The sequence below is a fragment of the Nothobranchius furzeri genome, chromosome 19, assembly GCF_043380555.1.
Source record: "Nothobranchius furzeri strain GRZ-AD chromosome 19, NfurGRZ-RIMD1, whole genome shotgun sequence".
Taxonomy (NCBI): domain Eukaryota; kingdom Metazoa; phylum Chordata; class Actinopteri; order Cyprinodontiformes; family Nothobranchiidae; genus Nothobranchius; species Nothobranchius furzeri.
Genome location: NC_091759.1, coordinates 2,450,223 through 2,461,517, shown reverse-complemented (window position 1 = coordinate 2,461,517; position 11,295 = coordinate 2,450,223). Strand labels below are relative to the sequence as shown.

The following is an 11,295-nucleotide window of genomic DNA, read 5'->3' as shown; positions in this document are numbered from 1 at the left end:
TTTTCCTTAAACATCCTCAGCTATGAGAAAAATAATGTGTTCTGATTGGACAGATGAGCTAACGGCTAGTCGCCATGGGGCCATTTTAGGGCTGGACAATGGAGAAACAAATTTATATATATATATATATATATATATATATATATAAACACAAACACACATATATGTGTGTGTGTGTGTTTTATATATATTAATTTGTTTCTCCATTGTCCAGCCCCAAATTGGCCCCATTGCGACTAGCCGTTAGCTCATCTGTCCAATCAGAACACATCATACATGTGTATATATATATATATATATATATATATGATATCTGTAATGTTTTTCAGGACAATCCCTTCCACCTCTCCTTGCTGCGAGATCTTGTTTAAATCACATGGTCTGTGGTTAGGTTTGAGAAGGGAGGGCATGGTGACGGAGCGTGCCTGGGTCTGTGTTTTTGATTGGTTGGGAGAAAATAATGACTTTAGTATTAAGCTACCTGACAGGCTAGGATGAAAACTAAAGGAACCTTTTTATTGAAGTTTATATGGAAACCTTTTTTTTTACTCACACCACACATCTAACAATAGATAAATATTATTATGAATTATTGTCTAGTTTGCTTTAACAGAATTCCAGTTTAAAACATGTCAGCTTACTTCTGCTGCAAAATAAAAACAGAACTCTAAAATAAACGTGTTTGTTCCGGTGTAGTGTTATTTGGCCCTAATCACACTACCTGTTAGCTTATCAATCCCATCAGAACAGCTCTCTTTTCCCCAAGTTAAAGCTGTTTCACAGTTAGCTCATCAATCATTCTTAATCGTAATCGTCCACCAGGAGCAAAAATCAAAAGATCTGATCTTCTCAAGCTAAATTAAAATTTGGGCTCTTGCTAGATTGCAGGATAGAATACACACAGATAAATAATATGTGAGGAAAACACCCTATAAAGAGCAATTTATGCCTTTTCGTACGTCAACCCCCCCCCCCCCCTCCCCCAAAAAAAAATCAGTACAAAAAATAATTACAGTAATTAACTTTATTTGTGCAGATCTTTACAGAACAACAGATACGACACCACAATAACATTCAGAACATCACATATCATCAATCATCAAGCACAGAGGAATAACAACATGCAGCGTCGTGAAGCTGTTTGATGCAGGTTTTAGATGTTTTCACCACATTTAGCAATTTCTCGAAGATCTAAAAGTTCTGACTGCTTGCAGAAAATCCCCCAAAAACAGTACATTTATTAATCCAGTTGCTATTAAACTAATTTAGAGATAGACCCAACAAAGAAGAGGTAGAGATCATTCAGCAACCCAGAAATGTTGCGGTGTCTTATTTTTCTCCTGTTTTTATCCTCAGCTTTATTCCTGCAGCTCTGCTAATCAAGTCCTTATCCTAAATGAGAAAGTAACGTTGACGTCTGGACGGAAGTGGCAAAATCCAAAGATCACCCACAGCCTGGCCTGTACAGGAGCTCATATCTCAGACAATTATTAGAAAATTAGTGCTTCTATTAAATGGACTAGCTTAAAGTAGGCCTACATTAAAATCTGCTGTGGTCTCCATTAGGAATGAATGCCTTGTGAGTTGTTTTCTGTATATAAAAAGGTCTGGCGCTTCTGTTTCAGGAAGTAAAAATATTCATGAGATGCCAACATCTCACCTCTGATTGGCTAACAGCAACACGACTCTTCCACTGCCTCCATTTGCTCCGCAACATCAAAACACAACCCTGAAGAAGTTCTGCCGCGCTGTAGAGATGCTAACGCTAACAATTAGCTGCTACAAGCTGAGACGTGCTCTGCTCTCTCCTGGATGCTAAATCAATGGTACTCTGTTGAAATGACATCCATCACAATTTTCCATTAACCTTAAAAAAATGTTGAAATATGAAGAATATCTGGTTAACATGACCCGTTTTTCAGTGGACTTCACTTTTAGAGTGAAGGAGTCCTTCAGAAGCCAAACATCATCAACTGACAGGTGGCTTTAGTTTTGGCGCTGGCGGCTGAAACGATTTCCGCAGAGCTGAGGCCTTTCTCCATCAGGATGAAATCTGACAGATGAAAACGTCAAGTTAAAGGCTCGTGTTTAACAAGTTGTTTCCAAAAATTTGTCTCATAAAAGCGTTGCTTTATTAGTCTGGTTGAGGGTAGAATCGTCCTGTGATTCTCAGATCTGCCTTTAGTCAGACTAACAGCATCCAGATCAGACACAATATTCCGTTTTTGATCAGATTCTGGCCTTTTATCCAGAAATTAGCTCCTTTCTGTTAAAACCTTCTGAAGGAAGTGGAGTCAGATCCTTTCTAAAACTATCAGCCAGACTGTTTGTCTTTACAGGAGCCTCCAGTAAAACTAACTATGCTAAGTCATGCAAATTTTATGCACACCGTCAACCTACATTGTGGCCGTTCTTCATTTATTTCATAAGCTACGGCTGCAATTAGATGACAGTTGATTGAAATCATGTGCGTTTTATGATACAGTTACTTTGTTAGCGCTGACAGGACGCCGCGCGATTCGGTGACAGTATGTTTTCTTTGCACGCAGAGATTAACTGCTATTATTGACCCTGATGCAAACCAGCGGGCGATGCATTCCAGACAAACTGCTCGTGATCTCGGTGATTTGCATGCAGCGTGTCATTTACCATATTTCCTGATTATCAAGTGATTTATCCTTTATTCAAATCTGCTTTGGAAGGGGCCCGGCCGTCCTACCTTTCTGCGGAGAATTAGATACGATAGTTTGGGGTCTGCAGAGAAAAGAGGAGCCTCATCAGTTGGGACTTGCTTTGTATGTTGGATTTCTGGTTCCCCTCCTTCGGCTCGCCTTGGAAGGGAGAGGTGCAGTTGATGAATTCTTAAGCAGATCTTGCTGATAATTGTATTTCATAACTGTCACACGGAGAGGGACTGTCCGCTGAGAAGCTATTTGTGTCACCGCATCCCCTCCCGCCCCTCCCTTTTGTGTCTCTTCTTCCTCTGCAGCCTCTTCAATAAAACTCAAACCACGACAGGGATTGTTAAGTCTTACCTCAAAGATTATTAAGTCCAAATGGAGAATTTATGGGTGACACTTCATAACAATTAATCCAAGATGCTTGATTAATAAAGTTCGCTCACCTCAGCAACACCCCACCCCCCTCTCTTCTTTTTCTTCTTCGCTAGAGTTGTCCTGCTTGAGTGGGATCGTGGAGGAAGAGGAGGAAGGGTGGGGGGTGGGGGGGGGGGGCAGATGTATGGGTGGCAGGATGGTTGTCAGGGACGACATGAGTGTCATTCTTTTTGATTAATGGAGCATTGTGACCCCGCCCATTAACAACCCCCCCTCCTCTTTTTCCCAGCATGCCCACTCTCACCTCTGAGCAACCCCCCCCCCCCCCCCCCCACACACACACACACACACACACACACACACACCTTCTCACCAGGTAAAAATAGATGTGGGCCAAGTTATGCGCTCCGCTTGGATTTGAGAGAGAAGTGATCTGATCTGAGAAAAAGATGAGGGGAGAACAGACGTAGAAGGGATGAAAAGTGCTCATTTGGAAAAATGTAAGAAAATATGAAGAAAAAAGATCAAATTAAAGTAGAACAAACCAAAAGGAAAGGTTGTGGAGAACAGGAGGGAAAAAGAGGGATTTTAGGAGAACGTCACCTAGCTAACCTTCACATCACGTTAAGTCAGCTGAGATTAATTAGTTGAGTGAGACTGAGCAATTAGGTCAATGTGTGTGTGTGTGTGTGTGTGTGTGTGTGTGTGTGTGTGTGTGTGTTCATGCATACCTCTATCTTTAGCACTTAAAAACAAATCTTATCAGAACAAAGCCAGAAAAAGCATTGACAACCTTTTTATTTTAATAAAATATTTGCCAATGATTAAATTGTTTAAAGATTAATGTTGTTGCATTCCTAATGGTAAGTATATCAGAATACTTTTCCAGGTAAAATTGCATGCGAGGAAACAAAACTAAAGGAAACTTGAGGTTTTTAACGCTGAAGAAGCCAAACCTACGGAGAGAATGTATTTAAAATGATGTGAAGGTGTTGAGGACGAGCTCATTTAAGACTCAGCATTTAGATGACAAGAAGAGAAGAAACACGAATTTAACACTAACTCAGCCTTTTAGCGTGCTGTGACCAGGGTCATCAGAATCAGAAGGGTTTATTGCCCCATGTGTGTGAGAAATAAGCAAAACTTCAATCACAGACCCAACCTGAGACATAACAATTTTTGTTAAATTACCCAATCTGAAGCACTAATTTTTCATTTAGAAAAACACTACAAAAATGTAGGGAACTGAACCCTCCTGAGTCAGAAATTCCACTAAATCTCTTTCTTTAAATGTACCTATATATTGTTTCTCATTCAAAGAAAGAAAACAATCTTTTACATAGCGCCTCTCAAGATAAAAATCACCAAGCGCTTCACGAGAACAAAAAAAAAATGCATTAAAAAAAGATTTTTACAAGGTGATTTAAAAATTTGGTTGGAATGAGAAAAAATGTGATTAAAATGTCAAGAAAGAGAAAATTAATAAGGAAATCAGTGGATCCTGGGAAAAGCAGAGGGTGGCGATGAGCGTCACGCACCTTAACAAGTGAGTTACGTAGTTAAGTAAAGTAAGAAATAAATTATTACCTGCTTTATTTAATTATTTAGTAATATATATATGGGGTGCAGCTGTACTCTGTAAAATTAGAAATGTTCACAAGCTAATAAATTACGTAACAGACATAGTCGAAACACATATGATTAGTTATCATTTAAAATTAATTACAACATATGTGTGACTCAGGGTGTGAAGAAAAGTGGGTCAGAAAATAGCTTTTATAGCCCAGTTCATTTTCATTCGTTTTTATTTATTATTTTTTTCATTCCGGGACCCATGAGCCGACCGGAAGGGGAGGAGACTTGAGCCGGGGGCACACTGGAGGCGGACGCTCCACACCGCGTCCATGCCGTCATTTTAAATAGAAGCCATTATAGTTGACGAAAGTGGGCACACTCATCAACACAAATCCATGTGTTAAGGCTGGTTTATGCTTGACGCGTCCGCGAGGTTCGCACAGCTCCACGCGGCGAAATTGCGTCACATTAACAACCACGCCCCTCCACCGCATCTCCACACGGCCCAAAATTTCCGCAACGCACACCCAGGAAAATTTCTAACCACGCGAACGGTCGGACGAGGAAAATCATGGCGGACCGGCAAGAACTAGTATGGCAGAGGTTCGTAAATACAGACATTTGTATGATTCAGCTCTCAGAGATCACCGTGATCAACATGTTGTTAATAATTCTTGGAGGGAAATAACTCGCACTGTTGGAAAAGATGAGGATGCTGTTAAAAATGCTGAAATGCCATGTTGTAAACAGTAATTTCTACTTCTACTATGGTGTAGTGTTGGGTGCATGCCGTAGAGCTCCATGCTGCCCCCTACAGTTTGGGAGAATATCGGCTCACCGCAGAGACGAGCCGCATGAACCATAAACGCTGCGAGTTGTGAAGCGCGTTCCATCCGCGAGCCGCATCACCAAGCGGAAAGTGAATGCGTCAAGCATAAACCAAGCTTTAGGAGATCGTTTTGGGCCGCTGCTGTAAAAAAAAAGGGAGGCACAAACCGGAAAAGCATCTGCCGATCACAATTTGACAACGGATTATGAAAGAACGGATAACGCTCGAAACACACGGATTCTTCCTGATGTAAGAGGTGAGTCTCCACTTTGTTTTAGTGGTTTTGGCGTCAAAATCATCCTAGCGTGCAACGTTCTGTCACTCTTAAAAAACAGTAAAAACAGTGAGAAACGCTGGCAGCGAAGGCCGTTAGCGATCAGGAAACGGCTGGCAGTGAATGAGTTAAGTGCGGCGTCACCGCTGCTTTTTACAACATTGTGGAGTACTTTAAAACAGACATTACGAAGCGAAACGGCTTTATGGCACAAACCCAACCGCAGTTTAGATAAGTTTAAAGTACCATTGATCTTAAAATATTCAAATAAATAGCGTACTTACCCATTTTTAATGAATTTGAGTCTCACAAAACACGACGGCAAGTCCGATCATGTATAAACAATAGTTGTGACTCTCACGCGACTTTCCAAGAAGCACTCGGAGCGGTGCGTCCTTTGTGACCATTTGACTTCTCAAAATCTCGGGTGCGGCGCATCCGCCTGTGTTAGCATTATCAGTAGCTCAGGCTAGTGTTAGCAGTAGCTTGTGTTAGCATTATCAGTAGATCAGGCTAACATTAGCAATAACTTGTGTTAGCATTATCAGTAGTTCAGGCTAGCGATAGCAATAGCTTGTGTTAGCATTGTCAGTAGCTCGAGCAAGTGTTAGCATTTTCAGTAGCTCGGGCTAGTGTTAGCAATTTGTGTTAGCATTATCAGTAGCATGGGGTAGCATTTTTCTGTAGGTAGCATCACCGCGACCGATGTTTATTACTGATGGTGAAGTGAGTTCGGACATGCAAACGTAAGGAGATGTGTATAAGCTTATGATGTCTTAAGCTAGATTTTCCTAGAATGAACCAGTTCTTCTCATCAATATCTTCTCAGTGACCTGGGTAACCCTGGTCCTAGAAAGCTGCAGTCCTGCATGTTTTCCAACTGTCTTTGTTGTTCCTGCTGTTGATTTCCTGGATCAGGTGTGTTCAGCCAATTAGAAGCTGCAAGTTCATGCATGCCTGGAAAGAATGCAGGACTGCGGCTCTCTAGGACCAGGGTTGCCTACGCCTGTGGTATGAGTGTCCACCCTGGGATTGGGAGATTGGGGTTCAAACCCCAGTTGGGTCATACTAACGACCTTAAAATGGAACGCAGCAATGCCTCCCCACTTGATGCTCAGCTTAAAGGGGGATTAAACCACCAAATAGTTCCTGAGCACAGCCACTGCTGCAGCTCGCGGCTCCCCACACAAATGGGTCAAATGCAGAGATGGAATTTCACCATTGTGCAATGATGACTAATGGGACTTTAGCTTTAACTTCTCTGTGGTCATTACAACATTGCTAATTTACACAGGAAAGCGGGTTGGAGAGGGCACAGACTTTTGGGCATCCTACATTAGACAAGCTGCCTATAAGGTAAATGCACTTTTAAACTCTAGGACTACTTAGAATTATCTGAAAGTAAAAAGACTCATGCTGACTACTACTAATTAAACAAATAAATAATAGAGCTGGAAAACCCAGAATTGCTACTAGTTTAACTAATTCCAGATCATTTTCAACGTGTTAAAATCATATTTTAATCATCAGGATGCAAGATTTCGATACAGTTTCACCTCCATATATAAGGAGTTGCCGAAAACCTAAAATAGAGCTGGGCAATACGGCCTAAAATCAATATCTTGATATATTGAGGATTTCACCTCGATAACGATAAATGGACGATAACTACAGGTATGGGCATAAACAAAAGTTGTCCACTAGATGGGGCTGTCACATGTATTACGTTGAGTCACATTTTCACATGACTCAATGTGGTACAGCTTCTTAAAGGGACATGAAAGTTGCCAACCTACACACATATTTTCATTTTTTTAGTGTAAAATTTATTGACATGGGAAAAATTATCACGATAAGAGCCAGAAATTTCGATATGGATAAATTTTCTATTTATTGCCCAGCCCTACCTCTAAATGATCTGTGTTTTGCAGTAAGTAAAAGTGAGATCTGCTCCACGTTTTGCTAGTGTAGAAATGGTTATCTGGATTCATTTTTACACAGCACGAGGATAAGAAACCCTTTAGACAAATCCTTGAACCAGTAAAGGCTTTACAAAAGATCATATTTAACAATGATGGCTATATATTTTCCTTTTTGCAATTAAAGAGTCCCTCTGTGTAATTTAATGCTTCTTTTCAAGTGTCGGGTCCCCTGAGACTTGGCCTGTAGCTATGCCATCGCTCTTGGTGATTATCATTAATGAATGTCGGCGAGGACCATCCCTCAATGTGACTAGAGAGGAAACACAAGCCCTAATTAAAGGTTCCTATTCATAAATACACGCCTGGAACTACACAGATCGAGCAGCACTATGCACACAAGTCATGTTAATGTCAGAAAAGCACATTTTTAAGAGCATTTTCTCCCCCTAATGTACGGCACACCAGTGGCCTTGACAGATCTCTGCAGCTGAAGCGAGAGGTCTGTGCAATTTGAGATTTAAATTAAGTATAAAGCTGAAGATTAGAACGCTCTAATTTGACGCAGAAAAGGAGCGGCGACTAAAAAGATCCGACTCTGAGCCGTGCCGTTTAACTGAGCGTTATGATACGTACTGGACACGAGCACTGCTGTTTCTTCCAAGATTCCCGAATGGAGAAGTCATCTAATATTTAGAAAACGTTTATGGAGTTTTACAAGACGTCTTTAGAGACGAGAGTAAATCTAATTGTTGTGTTCACTCATATATTTTAATCGTTTTAAATGTAGACTGTCAGCTGCTCTCGTAAACACAATTGTAGGTGTATTGTCACGTCGCTTTCCCCAGACAAAGCTACCGGTAATTCGTATGCAGAGAAGATCATGTTAACGTTGACGATATTATTCGCCTTTTTTTCTTTTTTACAGACTCAAAAACTCTTGTCGGAGGAGAAAAAAATGTGTGTGTGTGTGTGTGGGGGGGGGGGGTTGAAAAGATAAACATTTGGCTGCCTCTCTTTCATCCTTAATGGCAGAAAAATGCTAATTGGAGTGCATGTGTCACAGAAAACAAAAGCCAAGGGTGGAGGAGAGGGTGTGTGTGTGTGTGTGTGTGTGTGTGTGTGTGTGTGTGTGTGTGTGTGTGTGTGTGTGTGTGTGTGTGTGTGTGTGTGTGTGTGTGTGTGTGTGTGTGTGTGTGTGTGTGTGTGTGTGATATTTTGAAACGGGAATATGTGACATCACTCAGCCCAGCTGGATTTTAAGCAAGGTTGTTCCAGGAAACACGAAATTTGTCACAATAAAGTTTAGTTTAGCCCGTGGTGGTACGAAACACCGCTCACGTTTTAGATGAAGGTAAAAAATATATATGATATGTGTTTTTATTTATTTATTTACTAGTTTCTGTTGGAAGCTGAACAATTCTTTCTGAATAAACATGCTTACGTTTCATTTTCACTCGCCGTTGTGGAATAAAACCCGCGATCCTTTAACAAATCCGTCACCGGATATCGGTCACATTCTTCAGCCTAACTGGCAAAACCAAAAGAAACGCTCCGGTAGGGATTACGAATCTTTAATTGCATTGTCAAAGCTACAGAAACGCGTCTCCCTTAAGTCACAAGTTCTGGAAAAGTAAATCTATAAAAATCACAAAGAAAACTCCTCTTCCTCTTCTATTCCGCACCGTGGCATTTTAATTATGTAGTCTTATCTCACAGATGTGGAGATAGAGCTCGTGTCAAAGTTAAGACCTTTTCTTTATTAATTTCTTACTATATATTCTTATATCCATCCTGTCAATTGGTGTCTGGAATCTGATAGGACCCATCCCTGATTTAAGATTACCGTTATTATCGGGAGCTTTCCGAATCTCGACGTTTCATCAGAAGTCGAAGTGCGAGTCTGGCAGTTGTACGTAAAGTCCAAACAACAAACCACAGCGCGCTAATTGTAGTTGAAACATGACCTCCAGTATTTGACATCAGAGGTGTTGCTCAAGAAAAACGTTGGAGTTATTAGCCACAGGCCAACATGTGAAATCAATTATTTATGAATATTAAGAGCCAGGCGTTAAATTCTTCATTTTTAGCATCCTCGTTTTTTCTTTTATATAACGTGGTTGTGAAAAATAAAATCTTCTACTTAAAAAAATATTTGTCACAGTTACATTTTGAACATTTCCAAAACATTCTTTTTAAATGCATTAAAGAGCTTCTTTAACTACTTTTTGAGCTGAAAATAAATCAAATTCAGCGGAAACAAGTGGTTCTGACGCTGTGATTTTACCGTAAAAGGGATTTGTGGTAATAATGAATACATTTTTGGAAGTGGGACATGTGATGCTGATGATAAAAAGGAAAGATGTGAAACGGACAAGGGAGAGACAGAAAAGATTAAGAGGGGAAAAAAGCAGTTTAATTGTGGTTCGGGACATAATTTTAACCAGATATTCTTCTGAGTCGTGTTGATGACGGTCAAATTAAAACATTTATTCATGGCTTTGTTTTTTTTTTTTTTTTTGCTATTAGATTTTACTTTATTTGTGGAGTAAAGACACTTTTTTTGAGTTAAAGAAAAACAGACATGTCACATTGTGCATTTCTTACAGTGTAAAACCTTCGTTTTTATTCCCCACACAAACACCATCCTCCACCTACAACCGTGTTTACACGGTGAAATAATTGCCATGATTTGCTCACGCGGGTTTGACAGGATCAACGTTTTCCTCACCTGGCTTGACAATTCTGCAGGACCTCCTTGCAACACAACCGCACGAACGTCTACGCTTCACATGTCAGTCCTGGACGGAAGGGGCACAAAAACAAAAACAAATTTGGCTTTAACATACGTGGATATGTACACGACGGCGTGCTCTCGCCTGCTCTGAGGGGAGTGTCTGCCGGAAACGGGACGGCGTGTCAGCCGGCTGTCACCGTTACACGGCGCACGAGCCGAGCTCGGGCTGGAGGGGGGGAACAACTGCTGGGAGTGTGTTTTGCTTCATACGTGGACACCGACGGTTGAATCAAAGGGTGTGTGACAGTCTGGATCACGGTGTCCGGCTTATGTGTTGACTAAATGTCTCTGCTGCACTTAACGTCTTGCAAATGCTCATTTGGGAGCAGTTGTGTGTTTAAATCTCGCTTTTAAACATTACCGTATACTATAATTATGACTATAACTAAAATATGTATTTACCATATGAGATCTAGTGAGTTAATCTAACAGAGAACCACATAATTTACAGTGCTCCTCACCCTGAAAGCATTCTGACAGTTTTGGTTGCTAATATGGACCAAAGCCCCCCCCCCCCCCCCCCGCTGGCCCTAGATCAGACTTTACACACTCCTGAGTTTCCTCTTTCACACACCTGTAACCTTCTCACCTCACTGGAATAGCACAAATAAACACAGGGAACTAAACAAGAACCCATTTTAATGTTAAATTACACTTGATGGTCATCCTGTCCATTAGGGGGTCCACAACAATGAAAAAAGTGATTTTAAAATTTATTCTATTATTTAGAGAAATTATACATATGATGTAAGATTGTGATAATTGAATATAAAAACAGAATCATTGTAATGTTGAGTGAGGATTTGTTTTTATGTGCAAACATCTTGATTTTTTTTCTTTTTCTA

General features: G+C 40.6%; 1 long non-coding RNA gene across 1 annotated transcript; it reads right to left on the bottom strand.

The window, feature by feature from the left end:
- Positions 1-1,006: 1,006 nt before the first annotated feature.
- LOC139064207 (uncharacterized) lies at positions 1,007-3,210 on the bottom strand. The gene is made up of 2 exons (XR_011517300.1): positions 2,720-3,210; positions 1,007-2,053 (listed from the first exon to the last, which is right to left on the bottom strand). It is a non-coding gene; the product is annotated as an uncharacterized lncRNA (long non-coding RNA).
- Positions 3,211-11,295: the final 8,085 nt, after the last annotated feature.